Below are 16,277 nucleotides of genomic sequence, written 5' to 3' on the forward strand. Positions count from 1 at the left end.
TTCGGGCTAGGGTTAGGGTTAGGGTTAGGGGACGGTTTAGGGTCCAGGTGAGGGTACGACAACGCTTTAAGGTGAGCGTGCGTGTGAGGTCGCGGGTTAGTGTTAGCGTACGGTTTAGGATTAGGGGACGGGTGAGGGTCAGGATTCGGGGAAGGGTTAGGTTTAGGGTTCGGGCTAGGGTTAGTGTTAGGGGACGGGGACAGTTTTGGGTCCAGGTGAGGGTACGACAACGCTTTAGGGTGAGCGTGAGTGTGAGGGCGCGGGTTCGTGTTAGCGTACCGGTTAAGATTAGGGGACGGGTGAGAGTCAGGCTTCGGGGAAGGGTTAGGGTTAGGGTTCGGGCTAGGGTTAGGGTTAGGGGACGGGGAGGGTTTTGGGTCCAGGTGAGGGTACGACAAAGCTTAGGGTGAGCGTGCGTGTGAGGGCGCAGGTTAGTGTTAGCGTACGGGTTAGGATTAGGGGACGGATGAGGGTCAGGCTTCGGGGAAGCGTTAGGTTTAGGGTTTGGGCTAGGGTTAGGGTTAGGGGACTGGGACGGTTTAGGATTCAGGTGAGGGTACGACAACGCTTTAGGGGGAGCGTGCATTTGAGGGCGCGTATTAGTGTTAGCGTACGTGTTAGGATTAGGGGACGGGTGAGGGTCAGGCTTCGGGGATGGGTTAGAGTTAGGGTTCGGGAAAGGGTTAGGATTAGCGCCGGGGACGGTTTAGGGTCCAGGTGAGTGTACGACAACGCTTTAGTGGGAGCGTCCGTGTGAGGGCGGGGTTTAGTGTTAGCGTCCGTGTTAGGATTAGGGGATGGGTGAGGGTCAGGCTTCTGGGAAGTGTTAGTGTTAGGGTTCGGGCTAAGGTTAGGGTTAGGGTACGGGGTCGGTTTAGGGTCCAGGTGTGGGTACGACAACACTTTAAGGGGAGCGTGCGTGTGAGGGCGCGGGTTAGTATTAGCGTACGGGTTAGGATTAGGGGACGGGTGAGGGTCAGGCTTCGGGGAACGGTTAGGGTTAGGGTTAGGTCTAGGGTAAGGGTTAGGGGACGGGGACGGTTTAGGGTCCAGGTGAGGGTACGACAACGCTCTTGGGGGAGCGTGCGAGTGAGGGCGCGGGTTACTGTTAGCGTACGGGTTAGGATTAGGGGACGGGTGAGGGTCAGGCTTCGGGGAAGGGTTAGGGTTAGGGTTCGGGCTAGGGTTAGGGTTAGGGGTCGGGGACGGTTTTGGGTCCAGGTGAGGGTACGACAATGCTTTAGGTTGAGCGTGCGTCTGAGGGCGCGGGTTAGTGTTAGCATACGGGTTAGGATTAGGGGACGGGTGAGGGTCAGGGTTCGGGGAAGGGTTAGTGTTAGGGTTCGGGCTAGGGTTAGGGTTAGGGGACGGGGATGGTTTATGGTCCAGTTGGGGGTACGACAACGCTTTAGGGGGAGCGTGCGTGTGAGGGCGCGGTTCAGTGTTAGCGTACGGGTTGGGATTAGGAGACGTTTGAGGGTCAGGCTTCGGGGAAGTGTTAGTGTTAGGTTTAGGGCTAGTGTTAGGGTTAGGGGACGGGGACGGTTTAGGGTCCAGATGAGGGTACGACAACACTTTAGGGTGAGCGTGAGTGCGCGGGTTAGTGTTAGCGTACGGGTTAGGATTAGGGGACAGGTGAGGGTCAGGCTTCGGGGAAGGGTTAAGTTTAAGTTTCGGGCTAGGGTTAGTGTTAGTGGACGGGGACGATTTAGGGTCAAGGTGAGTGTACAACAACGCTTTAGGGTGAGCGTGCGTGTGAGGGCGCAGGTTAGTGTTAGCGTACGGGTTAGGATTAGGGGACAAGTGAGGGTCAGACTTCAGCGAAGTGATAGGATTAGGGTTCGGGCTAGGGTTAGGGTTAGGGGACGGGGACGGTTTAGGGTCCAGGTGAGGGTACGACAAGTCTTTAGGGGGAAGGTGCGTGTGCCGGCGCGGGTTAGTGTTAGCGTACGGGTTAGGATTAGGGGACGGGTGAGGGTCAGGGTTCGGAGAAGTGTTAGGGTTAGGGTTCGGGCTAGGGATAGGGTTAGGGGACGGGGACAGTTTAGGGTCTAGATGAGGGTACGACAACACTTTAGGGTGAGCGTCAGTGTGAGGGCGAGGGTTAGTGTTAGCGTACGGGTTAGGATTAGAGGACGGGTGAGGGTCAGGCTTCAGCGAAGTGTTAGTGTTAGTGTTCGGGCTAGGGTTAGGGTTAGAGGACGGGGACGGTTTAGGGTCCATGTGAGGGTACGACAACTCTTTAGGGGGAGCGTGCGTGTGAGGGCGCGTGTTAGTGTTAGCGTACGGGTTAGGATTAGGGGACGGGTGAGGGTCAGGCTTCGGAGAAGAGTTATGGTTAGGGTTTGGGATAGGGTTAGGGTTAGGGGACTGGGACGGTTTAGGGTCCAGGTCAGGGTACGACAACGCTTTAGGGGGAGCGGGCGTGTGAGAGCGCGGGTTACTGTTTGCGTACGGGTTAGGATTAGGGGACGGGTGAGGTTCAGGCTTCAGGGAAGGGTTACGGTTAGGGTTCGGGATAGGGTTAGGGTTAGGGGACTGGGACGGTTTAGGGTCCATGTCAGGGTACGACAGCGCTTTAGGGGGAGCGCGCGTGTGAGGGCGCGGGTTAGTGTTTGCTTACGGGTTAGGATTAGGTAACGGGTGTGGGTCAGGCTTCGGGGAAGGGTTAGGGTTAGGGTTCGGGCTAGGGTTAGGGTTAGGGGACGGGGACGGTTTAGGGTCCAGGTGAGTGTACGACAACGCTTTAGGGGGAGCGTGCGTGTGAGGGCGCGGGTTAGTGTTAGCGTACGGGTTAGGATTAGGGGACGGGTGAGGGTTAGGCTTCGGGGAAGGGTTAGGGTTAGGGTTCGGGCTAGGGATAGGGTTAGGGGATGGGGACGCATTAGGGTCCAGTTGAGGGTACGACAACACTCTAGGGGGAGCGTGCGTGTGAGGGCGTGGGTTAGTTTTAGTGTACGGGTTAGGATGAGGGGACGGGTGAGGGTCAGGCTTCGGGGAAGGGTTACGTTTAGGGTTCGGGCTAGGGTTAGGGTTATGGGACGGGGACGGTTTAGGGTCCAGGTGAGGGTACGACAACGCTTTAGGGGGAGCGTGTGTGTGAGGACGCGGGTTAGTGTTAGCGTACGGGTTAGGATTAGGGGACGGGTGATTGTCAGGCCTCGGGGAAGTTTTAGGGTTAGGGTTCGGGCTAGGATTAGGGTTAGGGGACGGGGATGGTTTAGGGTCCAGTTGAGGGTACGACAATGCTTTAGGGGGAGAGTGCGTGTGAGGGTGCGGGATAGTGTTAGCGTACGGGTTAGGATTAGGGGACGGGAGAGGGTCAGGCTTCGGGGAAGGGTTAGGGTTAGGGTTCGGGCTAGGGTTAGGGTTAGGGGACGGGGACGGTTTAGGGTCCAGGTGAGGGTATGACAACGCTTTAGGGGGAGCGTGCGTGTGAGGGCGTGGGTTAGTGTTAGCGTACGGGTTAGGATTAGGGGACGGCTGAGGGTCAGGCTTCGGGGAAGGGTTAGGTTTAGTGTTCGGGCTAGGGTTAGGGTTAGGGGACGGGGACGATTTAGGGTCAAGGTGAGTGTACGACAACGCTTTAGGGTGAGCATGCGTTTGAGGGCGTGGGTTAGTGTTAGCGTACGGGTTAGGATTAGGCAACGCGTGAGGGTCAGGCTTCGGGGAAGTGTTAGGTTTAGGGTTCGGGCTAGGGTTAGGGTTAGGCGACGGGGACGGTTTAGGGTCTAGATGAGGGTACGACAACACTTTAGGGTGAGCGTGAGTGTGAGGTAGAGGGTTTGTGTTAGCGTACGGGTTAGGATTAGGGGACGGGTGAGGGTCAGGATTCGGGGAAGTGTTACGGTTAGGGTTCGGGATAGGGTTAGGGTTAGAGGACTGGGACGGTTTAGGGTCCAGGTCAGGGTACGACAACGCTTTAGGGGGATTGGGCGTGTTAGTGCGCGGGTTACTGTTTGCGTACGGGTTAGGATTAGGGGACGGATGAGGGTCAGGCTTCGGGGAAGGGTTAGGGTTAGGGTTCGGGCTAGGGTTAGGGTTAGGGGACGGGGACGGTTTAGGGTTCAGGTGAGGGTACGACAAGGCTTTAGGGGGAGTGTGCATCTGAGGGCGTGGGTTAGTGTTAGCGTTTGGGTTAGGATTAGGGGACGGGTGAGGATCAGGCTTCGGGGAAGGGTTAGGGTTAGGTATCGGGCTAGGGTTAGGGTTAGGGGACTGGGACGGTTTAGGGTCCAGTTCAGGGTATGAAAACGCTTTAGGGGGAGCGGGCGTGTGAGGGCGCGGGTTAGTGTTTGCGAACGGGTTAGGATTAGGTGACTGGTGAGGGTCAGGCTTCGAGGAAGGGTTAGGGTTAGGGTTCGGGCTAGGGTTAGGGTTAGGGGACGGGGACGGTTTAGGGTCCAGGTGAGGGTACAACAACGCTTTAGGTTGAGAATGCGTCTGAGGGCGTGGGTTAGTGTTACCATACGGGTTAGGATTAGGGGACGGGTGAGCGTCAGGCTTCGGGGAAGGGTTAGGGTTAGCGTTAGGGTAGGGTTAGGGTTAGGGGACGGGGATGGTTTAGGGTCCAGGTGAGGGTACGACAACGCTTTAGGTTGAGCATGCATCTGAGGGTGCAGGTTAGTGTTACCGTACGGGTTAGGATTAGTGGAAGGGTGAGGGTCAGGCTTCGGGGAAGGGTTAGGGTTAGGGTTCGGGCAAGGGTTAGGGGACGGGGACGGTATAGGGTCCAGGTGAGGGTACGACAATGCTTTAGGGGGAGAGTGCGTGTGAGGGCATGGGTTAGTGTTAGCGTACGGGTTAGGATTAGGGGACGGGTGATGGTCAGGCCTCGGGGAAGGTTTAGGGTAAGGTTTGGGCTAGGGTTAGGGTTAGGGGACGGGGATGGTTTAGGGTCCAGTTGAGGGTACGACAACGCTTTAGGGGGAGGGTGCGTGTGAGGGCGTGGGTTAGTGTTAGCGTACGGGTTAGGATTAGGGGACGGGTGAGGGTCAGGTTTTGGGGGAGGGTTAGGGTTAGGGTTCTGGCTAGGGTGAGGGTTAGGGGACAGGGATGGTTTAGGGTCTAGTTGAAGGTACGACAACGCTTTAGGGGGAGCGTGCGTGTGAGGGCGTGGGTTAGTGTTAGCGTATGGGTTAGGATTAGGGGACGGGTGAGGGTCAGGCTTCGGGGAATGGTAAGGGTTAGGGTTCGGGCTAGGGTTAGTGTTTGGGGACGGGGACGGTTTAGGGTCCAGGTGAGGGTACAAGTCTTTAGGGGGAGTGTGCGTGTGAGGGCGCGGGTTAGTTAAAGCGTACGGGTTAGGATTAGGGGACGGGTGAGGGTCAGGCTTCGGGGAAGGGTTAGGGTTAGGGTTCGGGCTAGGGTTAGGGTTAGGGGACGGGGAAGGTTTAGTGTCCAGATGAGGGTACGACAACACTTTAGGGTGAGCGTGAGTGTGAGGGCGCGGGTTAGTGTTACCGTACGGGTTAGGATTAGGGGACGGGTGAGGGTCAGGCTTCGGGGAAGGGTTAGGGTTAGGGTTCGGGCTAGGGTTAGGGTTAGGGGATGGGTACGGATTAAGGTCCAGGTGAGGGTACGACAACGCTTTAGGGGGAGCGTGCGTGTGAGGGCATGGGATAGTGTTAGCGTACCGGTTAGGATTAGGGGACGGGTGATGGTCAGCCCTCGGGGAAGTGTTAGGGTTAGGGTTCGGGCTAGGGTTAGGGTTAGGGGACGGGGATGGTTTAGGGTCCAGTTGAGGGTACGACAATGCTTTACGGGGAGCCTGCGTGTGAGGGCGCGTGTTAGTGTTAGCCTACGGGTTAGGATTAGGGAATGGGAGAGGGTCAGGCTTCGGCGAACGGTTAGGGTTAGGGTTCGAGCTAGGGTTAGGGTTAGGGGACTGGGACGTTTAGGGTCCAGGTCAGGGTACGACAACGCTTTAGGGGGAGCGGGCGTGTGAGGGCGCGGGTTAGTGTTTGCGTATGGGTTAGGATTAGGTAACGGGTGAGGGTCAGGCTTTGCGGAAGGGTTAGGGTTAGGGTTCGTGCTAGGGTTAGGGTTAGGGGACGGGGACGGTTTAGGGTCCAGGTGAGGGTTCGACAATGCTTTAGGTTGAGCATGCGTCTGAGGGCTCGGTTTAGTGTTACCGTACGGGTTAGGATTAGGGGACGGGTGAGGGTCAGGCTTCGGGGAAGTGTTAGGGTTAGGGTTCGGGCAAGGGTTAGGGGACGGTGACGGTTTAGGGTCCAGATGAGGGTACGACAACACTTTAGGGTGAGCGTGAGTGTGAGGGCACGGGTTAGTGTTAGGGTACGGGTGAGGATTAGGGGACGGGTGAGGGTTAGGCTTCGGGGAAGGTTTAGGGTTAGGGTTCGGGCTAGGGTTAGGGTTAGGGGACGGGGACGGATTAGGGTCCAGTTGAGGGTACGACAACACTTTAGGGGGAGCGTGCGTGTGAGGGCGCGGGTTAGTGTTAGTGTACGGGTTAGGATGAGGGGACGGGAGAGGGTCAGGCTTCGGGGAAGGGTTAGGGTTAGGGTTCGGGCTAGGGTTAGGGTTAGGGGACGGGGACGGTTTAGGGTCCAGGTGAGGGTATGACAACGCTTTAGGGGGAGCGTGCGTGTGAGGGCGTGGGTTAGTGTTATCGTACGGGGTAGGATTAGGGGACGGGTGATGGTCAGGCCTCGGGGAAGGGTTAGGTTTATGTTCGGGCTTGGGTTAGGGTTATGGTACAGGGATGGTTTAGGGTCCAGTTGAGGGTACGACATCGCTTTAGGGGGAGCGTGCGTGTGAGGGTGTGGGTTAGTGTTAGCGTACGGGTTAGGATTAGGGGACGGGTGAGGGTCAGGGTTCGGGGAAGTGTTAGGGTTAGGGTTCGGGCTAGGGTTAGGGGTAGGGTACAGGGATGGTTTAGGGTCCAGTTGAGCTTACGACAACGCTTTAGGGGGAGCATGCGTGTGAGGGCGCGGGTTAGTGTTAGCGTACGGGTTAGGATTAGGGGACGGGTGAGTTTCAGGCTTCGGGGAAGGGTTAGGGTTAGGGTTTGGGCTAGGGTTAGGGTTAGGGGACGGGGACGGTTTAGGGTCCAGGTGAGGGTACGACAAGTCTTTAGGGGGAAGGTGCGTGTGCCGGCGCGGGTTAGTGTTAGCGTACGGGTTAGGATTAGGGGACGGGTGAGGGTCAGGGTTCGGAGAAGTGTTAGGGTTAGGGTTCGGGCTAGGGATAGGGTTAGGGGACGGGGACAGTTTAGGGTCTAGATGAGGGTACGACAACACTTTAGGGTGAGCGTCAGTGTGAGGGCGAGGGTTAGTGTTAGCGTACGGGTTAGGATTAGAGGACGGGTGAGGGTCAGGCTTCAGCGAAGTGTTAGTGTTAGTGTTCGGGCTAGGGTTAGGGATAGGGGACTGGGACGGTTTAGGGTCCATGTCAGGGTACGACAGCGCTTTAGTGGGAGCGCGCGTGTGAGGGCGCGGGTTAGTGTTTGCTTACGGGTTAGGATTAGGTAACGGGTGTGGGTCAGGCTTCGGGGAAGGGTTAGGGTTAGGGTTCGGGCTAGGGTTAGGGTTAGGGTTAGGGGACGGGGACGGTTTAGGGTCCAGGTGAGTGTACGACAACGCTTTAGGGGGAGCGTGCGTGTGAGGGCGCGGGTTAGTGTTAGCGTACGGGTTAGGATTAGGGGACCGGTGAGGGTCAGGCTTCGAGGAAGGGTTAGCGTTAGGGTTAGGGCTATGGTTAGAGTTAGGGGACGGGGACTGTTTAGGGTCCAGGTGAGGGTACGACAACGCTCTTGGGGGAGCGTGCGCATGAGGGCACGGGTTAGTGTTAGCGTACGGGTTAGGATTAGGGGACGGGTGAGTGTCAGGCATCGGGGAAGGGTTAGGGTTAGGGTTCGGGCTAGGGTTAGGGTTAGGGGATTGGGATGGTTTAGGGTCCAAGTGAGGGTACGACAACGCTTTAGGGGGAGCATGCGTGTGAGGGCGCGGGTAGTGTTAGCGTACGGGTTAGGATTAGGGGACGGCTGAGTGTCAGGCTTCGGGGAAAGGTTAGGGTTAGGGTTCGGGCTAGGGTTAGGGTTAAGGGACGGGGACGGTTTAGGGTCCAGGTGAGGGTACGACAATGGTTTAGGTTGAGCATGCGTCTGAGGGCGCGGGTTAGTGTTAGCGTACGGGTTAGGTTAGGTGACGGGTGAGGGTCAGGCTTCGGGGAAGGGTTAGGGTTAGGTTTCGGGCTAGGGTTAGGGTTTGGGGACGGGGACGGTTCAGGGTCCAGGTGAGGGTACGACAAGTCTTTAGGGGGAGTGTGCATGTGAGGGCGCAGGGTAGTGTAAGCGTACGGGTTAGGATTAGGGGACGGGTGAGGGTAAGGCTTCGGCTAAGTGTTAGGGTTAGGGTTCGGGCTAGGGTTAGGGTTAGGGGACGGGGACGCTTTAGGGTCCAGGTGAGGGTACGACAACGCTTTACGGGGAGCGTGCATGTGAGGGCGCGGGTTAGTGTTAGCGTACGGGTTAGGATTAGGGGACGGGTGAGGGTCAGGCTTCGGGGAAGGGTTAGGGTTAGGGTTCGGGCTAGGGTTAGGGTTAGGGGACGGGGATGGTTTAGGGTCTAGATGAGGGTACGACAACACTTTAGGGTGAGCGTGAGTGTGAGGGCGCGGGTTAGTGTTACCGTACGGGTTAGGATTAGGGGACGGGTGAGGGTCAGGCTTCGGGGAAGGGTTAGGGTTAGGGTTCGGGCTAGGGTTAGGGCTAGGGGACGGAGAAGGATTAGGGTCCAGGTGAGGGTACGACAACGCTTTAGGGGGAGCGTGCGTGTGAGGGCGCGGGTTAGTGTTAGCGTACGGTTTAGGATTAGGGCACGCGTCAGGGTCAGGCTTCGGGGAAGGGTTAGGGTTAGGGTTCGGGCTAGGGTTAGGGTTATGGGACGGGGACGGTTTAGGGTCCAGGTGAGGGTACGACAACGCTTAAGGGGGAGCGTGCCTGTGAGGGCGCGGGTTAGTGTTAGCGTACGGTTTAGGATTAGGGCTCGGGTCAGGGTCAGGATTCGGGGAAGGGTTAGGTTTAGGGTTCGGGCTAGGGTTAGGGTTAGGGGACGGGGACGGTTTAGGGTCCAGGTGAGGGTACGACAAGTCTTTAGGGGGAGTGTGCGTGTGCGGGCGTGGGTTAGTGTTAGCGTACGGGTTAGGATTAGTGGACGGGTGAGGGTAAGGCTTCGGGGAAGGGTTAGGGTTAGGGTTCGGGCTAGGGTTAGGGTTAGGGGACGGGGATGGTTTAGGGTCTAGATGAGGGTACGACAACACTTTAGGGTGAGCGTGAGTGTGAGGGCGCGGGTTAGTGTTAGCGTACGGGTTAGGATTAGGGGACGGGTGAGGGTCAGGTTTTGGGGAAGGGTTAGGGTTAGGGTTCTGGCTAGGGTGAGGGTTAGGGGACGGGGATGGTTTAGGGTCCAGTTGAAGGTACGACAACACTTTAGGGGGAGCGTGCGTGTGAGGGCGTGGGTTAGTGTTAGCGTATGGCTTAGGATTAGGGGACGGGTGAGGGTCAGGCTTCGGGGAAGTGTTAGGGTTAGGGTTCGGGCTAGGGTTAGGGTTAGGGGACGGGGATGGTTTAGTGTCCAGTTGAGGGTACGACAATGCTTTACGGGGAGCCTGCGTGTGAGGGCGCGTGTTAGTGTTAGCCTACGGGTTAGGATTAGGGGATGGGAGAGGGTCAGGCTTCGGCGAACGGTTAGGGTTAGGGTTCGAGCTAGGGTTAGGGGACTGGGACGTTTAGGGTCCAGGTCAGGGTACGACAACGCTTTAGGGGGAGCGGGCGTGTGAGGGCGCTGGTTAGTGTTTGCGTATGGGTTAGGATTAGGTGACGGGTGAGGGTCAGGCTTCGGGGAAGGGTTAGGGTTAGGGTTCGTGCTAGGGTTAGGGTTAGGGGACAGGGACTGTTTAGGGTCCAGGTGAGGGTACGACAATGCTTTAGGTTGAGCATGCATCTGAGGGCTCGGTTTAGTGTTACCGTACGGGTTAGGATTAGGGGACGGGTGAGGGTCAGGCTTCGGGGAAGTGTTAGGGTTAGGGTTCGGGCAAGGCTTAGGGGACGGGGACGGTATAGGGTCCAGGTGAGGGTACGACAACGCTTTAGGTGGAGCGTGCGTGTGAGGGCGCAGGTTAGTGTTAGCGTACGCGTTACGATTAGGGGACGGGTGATGGTCAGGCCTCGGGGGAGTGTTAGGGTTAGATTCGGTCTAGGGTTAGGGTTAGGGGACGGGGATGGTATAGGGTCCAGTTGAGGGTACGACAACGCTTTAGGGGGAGCGTGCGTGTGAGGGCGTGGGTTAGTGTTAGCGTATTGGTTAAGATTAGGGGACGGGTGAGTGTCAGGCTTCGGGGAATGTTTAGGGTTAGGGTTCGGGCTAGGGTTAGGGTTAGGGGACGGGGACGGTTTAGGGTCCAGGTGAGGGTACGACAACGCTTTAGGGGGAGCGTGCGTGTGAGGGCGCGGCTCTGTGTTAGCGTACGGGTTAGGATTAGGGGACGGGTGAGGGTCAGGCCTCTGGGAAGTGTTAGCGTTAGGATTCGGGCTAGGGTTAGTGTTATGGGACGGGGACGGTTCAGGGTCCAGGTGAGGGTACGACAACGCTTAATGGGGAGCGTGCGTGTGAGGGCGCGGGTTAATGTTAGCGTACGGTTTAGGATTAGGGCACGGGTCAGGGTCAGGCTTCGGGGAAGGGTTAGGTTTAAAGTTCGGGCTAGGGTTAGGGTTAGGGGACGGGGACGGTTTAGGGTCCAGGTGAGGGTACGACAAGTCTTTAGGGGGAGTGTGCGTGTGCGGGCACGGGTTAGAGTTAGCGTTCGGGTTAGGAGTAGGGGACGGGTGAGGATAAGGCTTCGGGGAAGGGTTAAAGTTAGGGTTCGGACTAGGGCTAGGGTTAGGGGACGGGGACGGTTTAGGGTCCAGGTGAGGGTACGACAACGCTTTAGGGGGAGAGGGCGTATGAGGGCGCGGGTTAGTGTTAGCGTACGGGTTAGGATTAGGGGACGGGTGAGGGTCAGGCTTCGGGGAAGGGTTAGGGTTAGGGTTTGGGCTAGGGTTAGGGTTAGGGGACGGGGATAGTTTAGGGTCCAGATGAGGGTACGACAACACTTTAGGGTGATCGTGAATGTGAGGGCGCGGGTTAGTGTTAGCGTACGGGTTAGGATTAGGGGACGGGTGAGGGTTAGGCTTCGGGGAAGGGTTAAGTTTAGGGTTCGGGCTAGGGTTAGGGTTAGGGGATGGGGACGGTTTAGGGTCCAGATGAGGGTACGACAACACTTTAGGGTGATCGTGAATGTGATGGCGCGGGTTAGTGTTAGCGTACGGGTTAGGATTAGGGGACGGGTGAGGGTTAGGCTTCGGGGAAGGGTTAAGTTTAGGGTTCGGGCTAGGGTTAGGGTTAGGGGACGGGGACGGATTAGGGTCCAGTTGAGGGTACGACAACACTTTAGGGGGAGCGTGCGTGTGAGGGCGCGGGTTAGTGTTAGCGTACGGGTTAGGATGAGGGGACGGGTGAGGGTCAGGCTTCGGGGAAGGCTTAGGTTTAGGGTTCGGGCTAGGGTTAGGGTTAGGGTTAGGGGACGGTTTAGGGTCCAGGTGAGGGTACGACAACGCTTTAGGGTGAGGGTGCGTGTGAGAGCGCGGGTTAGTGTTAGCGTACGGGTTAGGATTAAGGGACGGGTGAGTGTCAGTCTTCCGGGAAGGGTTAGGGTTAGGGTTCGGTCTAGGATTAGGGTTAGGGGACTGGTACTGTTTAGGGTCCAGGTCAGAGTACGACAATGCTTTACGGGGAGCGTGCGTGTGAGCGCGCGGGTTAGTGTTAGCGTACGGGTTAGGATTAGGGGACGGGCGAGGGTCAGGCTTCGGGCAAGGGTTAGGGTTAGGGTTCGGGCTAGGGTTAGGGTTAGGGGACGGGGACGGTTTAGGGTCCAGGTGAGGGTACGACAACGCTTTAGGGGGAGTGTGCGTGTGAGGGCGCGGGTTACTGTTAGCGTACGGGTTAGGTTTAGGGACGGGTGACGGTCAGGCTTCAAGGAAGGGTTAGGGTTCGTGTTCGGGCTAGGGTTAGGGTTAGGGGACGGGGACGGTTTAGGGTCCAGGTGAGGGTACGACAACGCTTTAGGTTGAGCATGCGTCTGTGGGCGCGGTTTAGTGTTAGCGTACGTGTTAGGATTAGGGGACGGGTGAGGGTCAGGCTTCGGGGAAGGGTTAGGGTTAGGGTTCGGGCTAGGGTTAGTGTTAGGGGACGGGGACGATTTAGGGTCAATGTGAGTGTACGACAACGCTTTAGGGTGAGCGTGCGTCTGAGCGCGCGGGTTAGTGTTAGCATACGGGTTAGGATTAGGGGACGGGTGAGGGTCAGGCTTCGGGGAAGGGTTAGGGTTAGGTTCGGTCTAGGGTTAGGGTTAGGGGACGGGGATGGTTTAGGGTACAGTTGAGGGTACGACAATGCTTTAGGGGGAGCGTGCGTGTGAGGGCGTGGGTTAGTGTTAGCGTACGGGTTAGGATTAGGGGACGGGTGAGGGTCAGGGTTCGGGGAAGTGTTAGGGCTAGGGTTCGGGCTAGGGTTAGGGTTAGGGGACGGGGACGGTTTGGGGTCCAGGTGAGGGTACGACAACACTTTAGGGGGAGGGTGCGTGTGAGGGCGCGGGTTAGTGTTAGTGTACAGGTTAGGATGAGGGGAAGGGTGAGTGTCAGGCTTCGGGGAAGAGTTACGGTTAGGGTTCGGGCTAGGGTTAGGGTTATGGGACGGGGACGGTTTAGGGTCCAGGTGAGGGTACGACAACGCTTAAGGGGCAGCGTGCGTGTGAGGGCGCGGGTTAGTGTTAGCGTACGGTTTAGGATTAGGGCACGGGTCAGGGTCAGGCTTCGGGGAAGGGTTAGGGTTAGGGTTCGGGCTGGGGTTAGGGTTAGGGGACGGGGACGGTTTAGGGTCCAGGTGAGGGTACGACAAGTCTTTAGGGGTAGTGTGCGTGTGCGGGCGCGGGTTAGTGTTAGCGTACCGGTTAGGATTAGGGGACGGGTGAGGGTCAGCCTTCGGGGAAGGGTTAGGGTTAGGGTTCGGGCTAGTGTTAGGGTTAGGGGACGGGGACGGTTTAGGGTCCAGATGAGGGTACGACAACACTTTAGGGTGAGCGTGAGTGTGAGGGCGCGGGTTAGTGTTAGCGTACGGGTTAGGATTAGGGGACGGGTGATGGTCAGGCCTCGGGGAAGTGTTAGGGTTAGGGTTCAGGCTAGGTTTAGGGTTAGGGGACGGGGATGGTTTAGGGTCCAGTTGAGGGTACGACAATGCTTTAGGGGGAGCGTGCGTGTGAGGGCGCGGGATAGTGTTAGCGTACGGGTTAGGATTAGGGGACGGGAGAGGGTCAGGCTTCGGGGAAGTGTTAGGGTTAGGATTCGGGCTCGGGTTAGAGTTAGGGGACGGGGACGGTTTAGGGTCCAGGTGAGGGTAGGACAACGCTTTAGGGGGAGCGTGCGTGTGAGGGCGTGGGTTAGTGTTAGCGTACGGGTTAGGATTAGGGATCGGGTGAGGGTCAGGCTTCGGGGAAGGTTTAGGGTTAGGGTTCGTGCTAGGGTTAGGGTTAGGGGACGGGGACGGTTTAGGGTCCAGGTGAGGTTACGACAATGCTTTAGGCGGAGCGTGCGTGTGAGGGCGCGGGTTAGTGTTTGCGTACGGGTGAGGATTAGGGGACCGGTGAGGGTCAGGCTTCGAGGAAGGGTTTGCGTTAGGGTTAGGGCTATGGTTAGGGTTAGGGGACGGGGACGGTTTAGGGTCCAGGTGAGGGTACGACAACGCTCTTGGGGGAGCGTGCACATGAAGGCACGGGTTAGTGTTAGCGTACGGGTTAGGATTAGGGGACGGGTGAGTGTCAGGCATCGGGGAAGGGTTAATGTTAGTGTTCGGGCTAGGGTTAGGGTTAAGGGATCGGGACGGTTTAGGGTCCAGGTGAGGGTTCGACAATGCTTTAGGTTGAGCATGCGTCTGAGGGCACGGGTTGGTGTTAGCGTACGGGTTAGGATTAGGGGACGGGTGAGGGTTAGGCTTCGGGGAAGGGTTAGGGTTAGGGTTCGGGCTAGGGTTAGGGTTAGGTGACGGGGACGATTTAGGTTCAAGGTGAGTGTACGACAACGCTTTAGGGTGTGCGTGCGTGTGAGGGCGCGGGTTAGTGTTAGCGTACGCGTTAGGATGAGGGGACGGGTGAGGGTCAGGCTTCGGCGAAGTGGTAGGGTTAGGGTTTGGGCTAGAGTTAGGGTTAGAGGACGGGGACGGTTTAGGGTCCAGGTGAGGGTACGACAATCCTTTAGGGGGAGCGTGCGTGTGAGGGCGTGGGTTAGTGTTAGCGTACGGCTTAAGATTAAGGTTCGGGTGACGTTCAGGCTTCGGGGGAGGGTTAGGATTACGGTTCGGGCTAAGGTTAGTGTTAGGGGACTGGGACGGTTTAGGGTCCAGGTCAGGGTACGACAACGCTTTAGGGTGAGCGTGCGTGTGAGGGCGTGGGTTAGTGTTTGCGCACGGGTTAGGATTAGGGGATGGGTGAGGGTCAGGCTTCGGGGAAGGTTTAGGGTTATGGTTGGTGCTAGGCTTAGGGGACGGGGACGGTTTAGGGTCCAGGTGAGGGTACGACAACGCTTTAGGGGGAGCGTGCATGTGAGGGAGCGGGTTAGAGTTAGCGTACGGTGTAGGATTAGGGGACGGGTGAGGGTCAGGCTTCGGGGAAGGGTTAGGGTTAGGGTTCGGAAAAGGGTTAGGGTTAGGGGACGGGGACTGTTTAGGGTCCAGGTGAGTGTATGACAACGCTTTAGGGTGAGCGTCCATGTGAGGGCGCGGGTTAGTGTTAGCGTACGGGTTAGGATTAGGGGACGGGTGAGGGTCAGGCTTCGGGGAAGTGTTAGGTTTAGGGTTCGGGCTAGGGTTAGTGTTAGGGGACGGGGACGGTTTAGGGTCCAGGTGAGAGTACGACAATGCTTTAGGGGGAGCGAGCGTGTGAAAGCGTGGGTTAGTGTTAGCGTACGGTTTAAGATTAGGGCACGGGTCAGGGTCAGGCTTTGGGGAAGGGTTAGGGTTAGGGTTCGAGCTAGGGTTAGGGTTAGGGGACGGGGACGGTTTAGGGTCAATGTGAGTGTACGACAACGCTTTAGGGTGAGCGTGCGTCTGAGCGCGCGGGTTAGTGTTAGCGTACGGGTTAGGATTAGGGGACGGGTGAGGGTCAGGCTTCGGGGAAGTGTTAGGGTTAGGTTCGGTCTAGGGTTAGGGTTAGGGGACGGGGATGGTTTAGGGTACAGTTGAGGGTACGACAATGCTTTAGGGGGAGCGTGCGTGTGAGGGCGTGGGTTAGTGTTAGCGTACGGGTTAGGATTAGGGGACGGGTGAGGGTCAGGGTTCGGGGAAGTGTTAGGGCTAGGGTTCGGGCTAGGGTTAGGGTTAGGGGACGGGGACGGTTTGGGGTCCAGGTGAGGGTACGACAACACTTTAGGGGGAGGGTGCGTGTGAGGGCGCGGGTTAGTGTTAGTGTACAGGTTAGGATGAGGGGAAGGGTGAGTGTCAGGCTTCGGGGAAGAGTTACGGTTAGGGTTCGGGCTAGGGTTAGGGTTATGGGACGGGGACGGTTTAGGGTCCAGGTGAGGGTACGACAACGCTTAAGGGGCAGCGTGCGTGTGAGGGCGCGGGTTAGTGTTAGCGTACGGTTTAGGATTAGGGCACGGGTCAGGGTCAGGCTTCGGGGAAGGGTTAGGGTTAGGGTTCGGGCTAGGGTTAGGGTTAGGGGACGGGGACGGTTTAGGGTCCAGGTGAGGGTACGACAAGTCTTTAGGGGTAGTGTGCGTGTGCGGGCGCGGGTTAGTGTTAGCGTACCGGTTAGGATTAGGGGACGGGTGAGGGTCAGCCTTCGGGGAAGGGTTAGGGTTAGGGTTCGGGCTAGTGTTAGGGTTAGGGGACGGGGACGGTTTAGGGTCCAGATGAGGGTACGACAACACTTTAGGGTGAGCGTGAGTGTGAGGGCGCGGGTTAGTGTTAGCGTACGGGTTAGGATTAGGGGACGGGTGATGGTCAGGCCTCGGGGAAGTGTTAGGGTTAGGGTTCAGGCTAGGTTTAGGGTTAGGGGACGGGGATGGTTTAGGGTCCAGTTGAGGGTACGACAATGCTTTAGGGGGAGCGTGCGTGTGAGGGCGCGGGATATTGTTAGCGTACGGGTTAGGATTAGGGGACGGGAGAGGGTCAGGCTTCGGGGAAGTGTTAGGGTTAGGATTCGGGCTCGGGTTAGAGTTAGGGGAC

Source organism: Globicephala melas, chromosome 1, assembly GCF_963455315.2.
Source record: "Globicephala melas chromosome 1, mGloMel1.2, whole genome shotgun sequence".
Lineage (NCBI taxonomy): Eukaryota > Metazoa > Chordata > Mammalia > Artiodactyla > Delphinidae > Globicephala > Globicephala melas.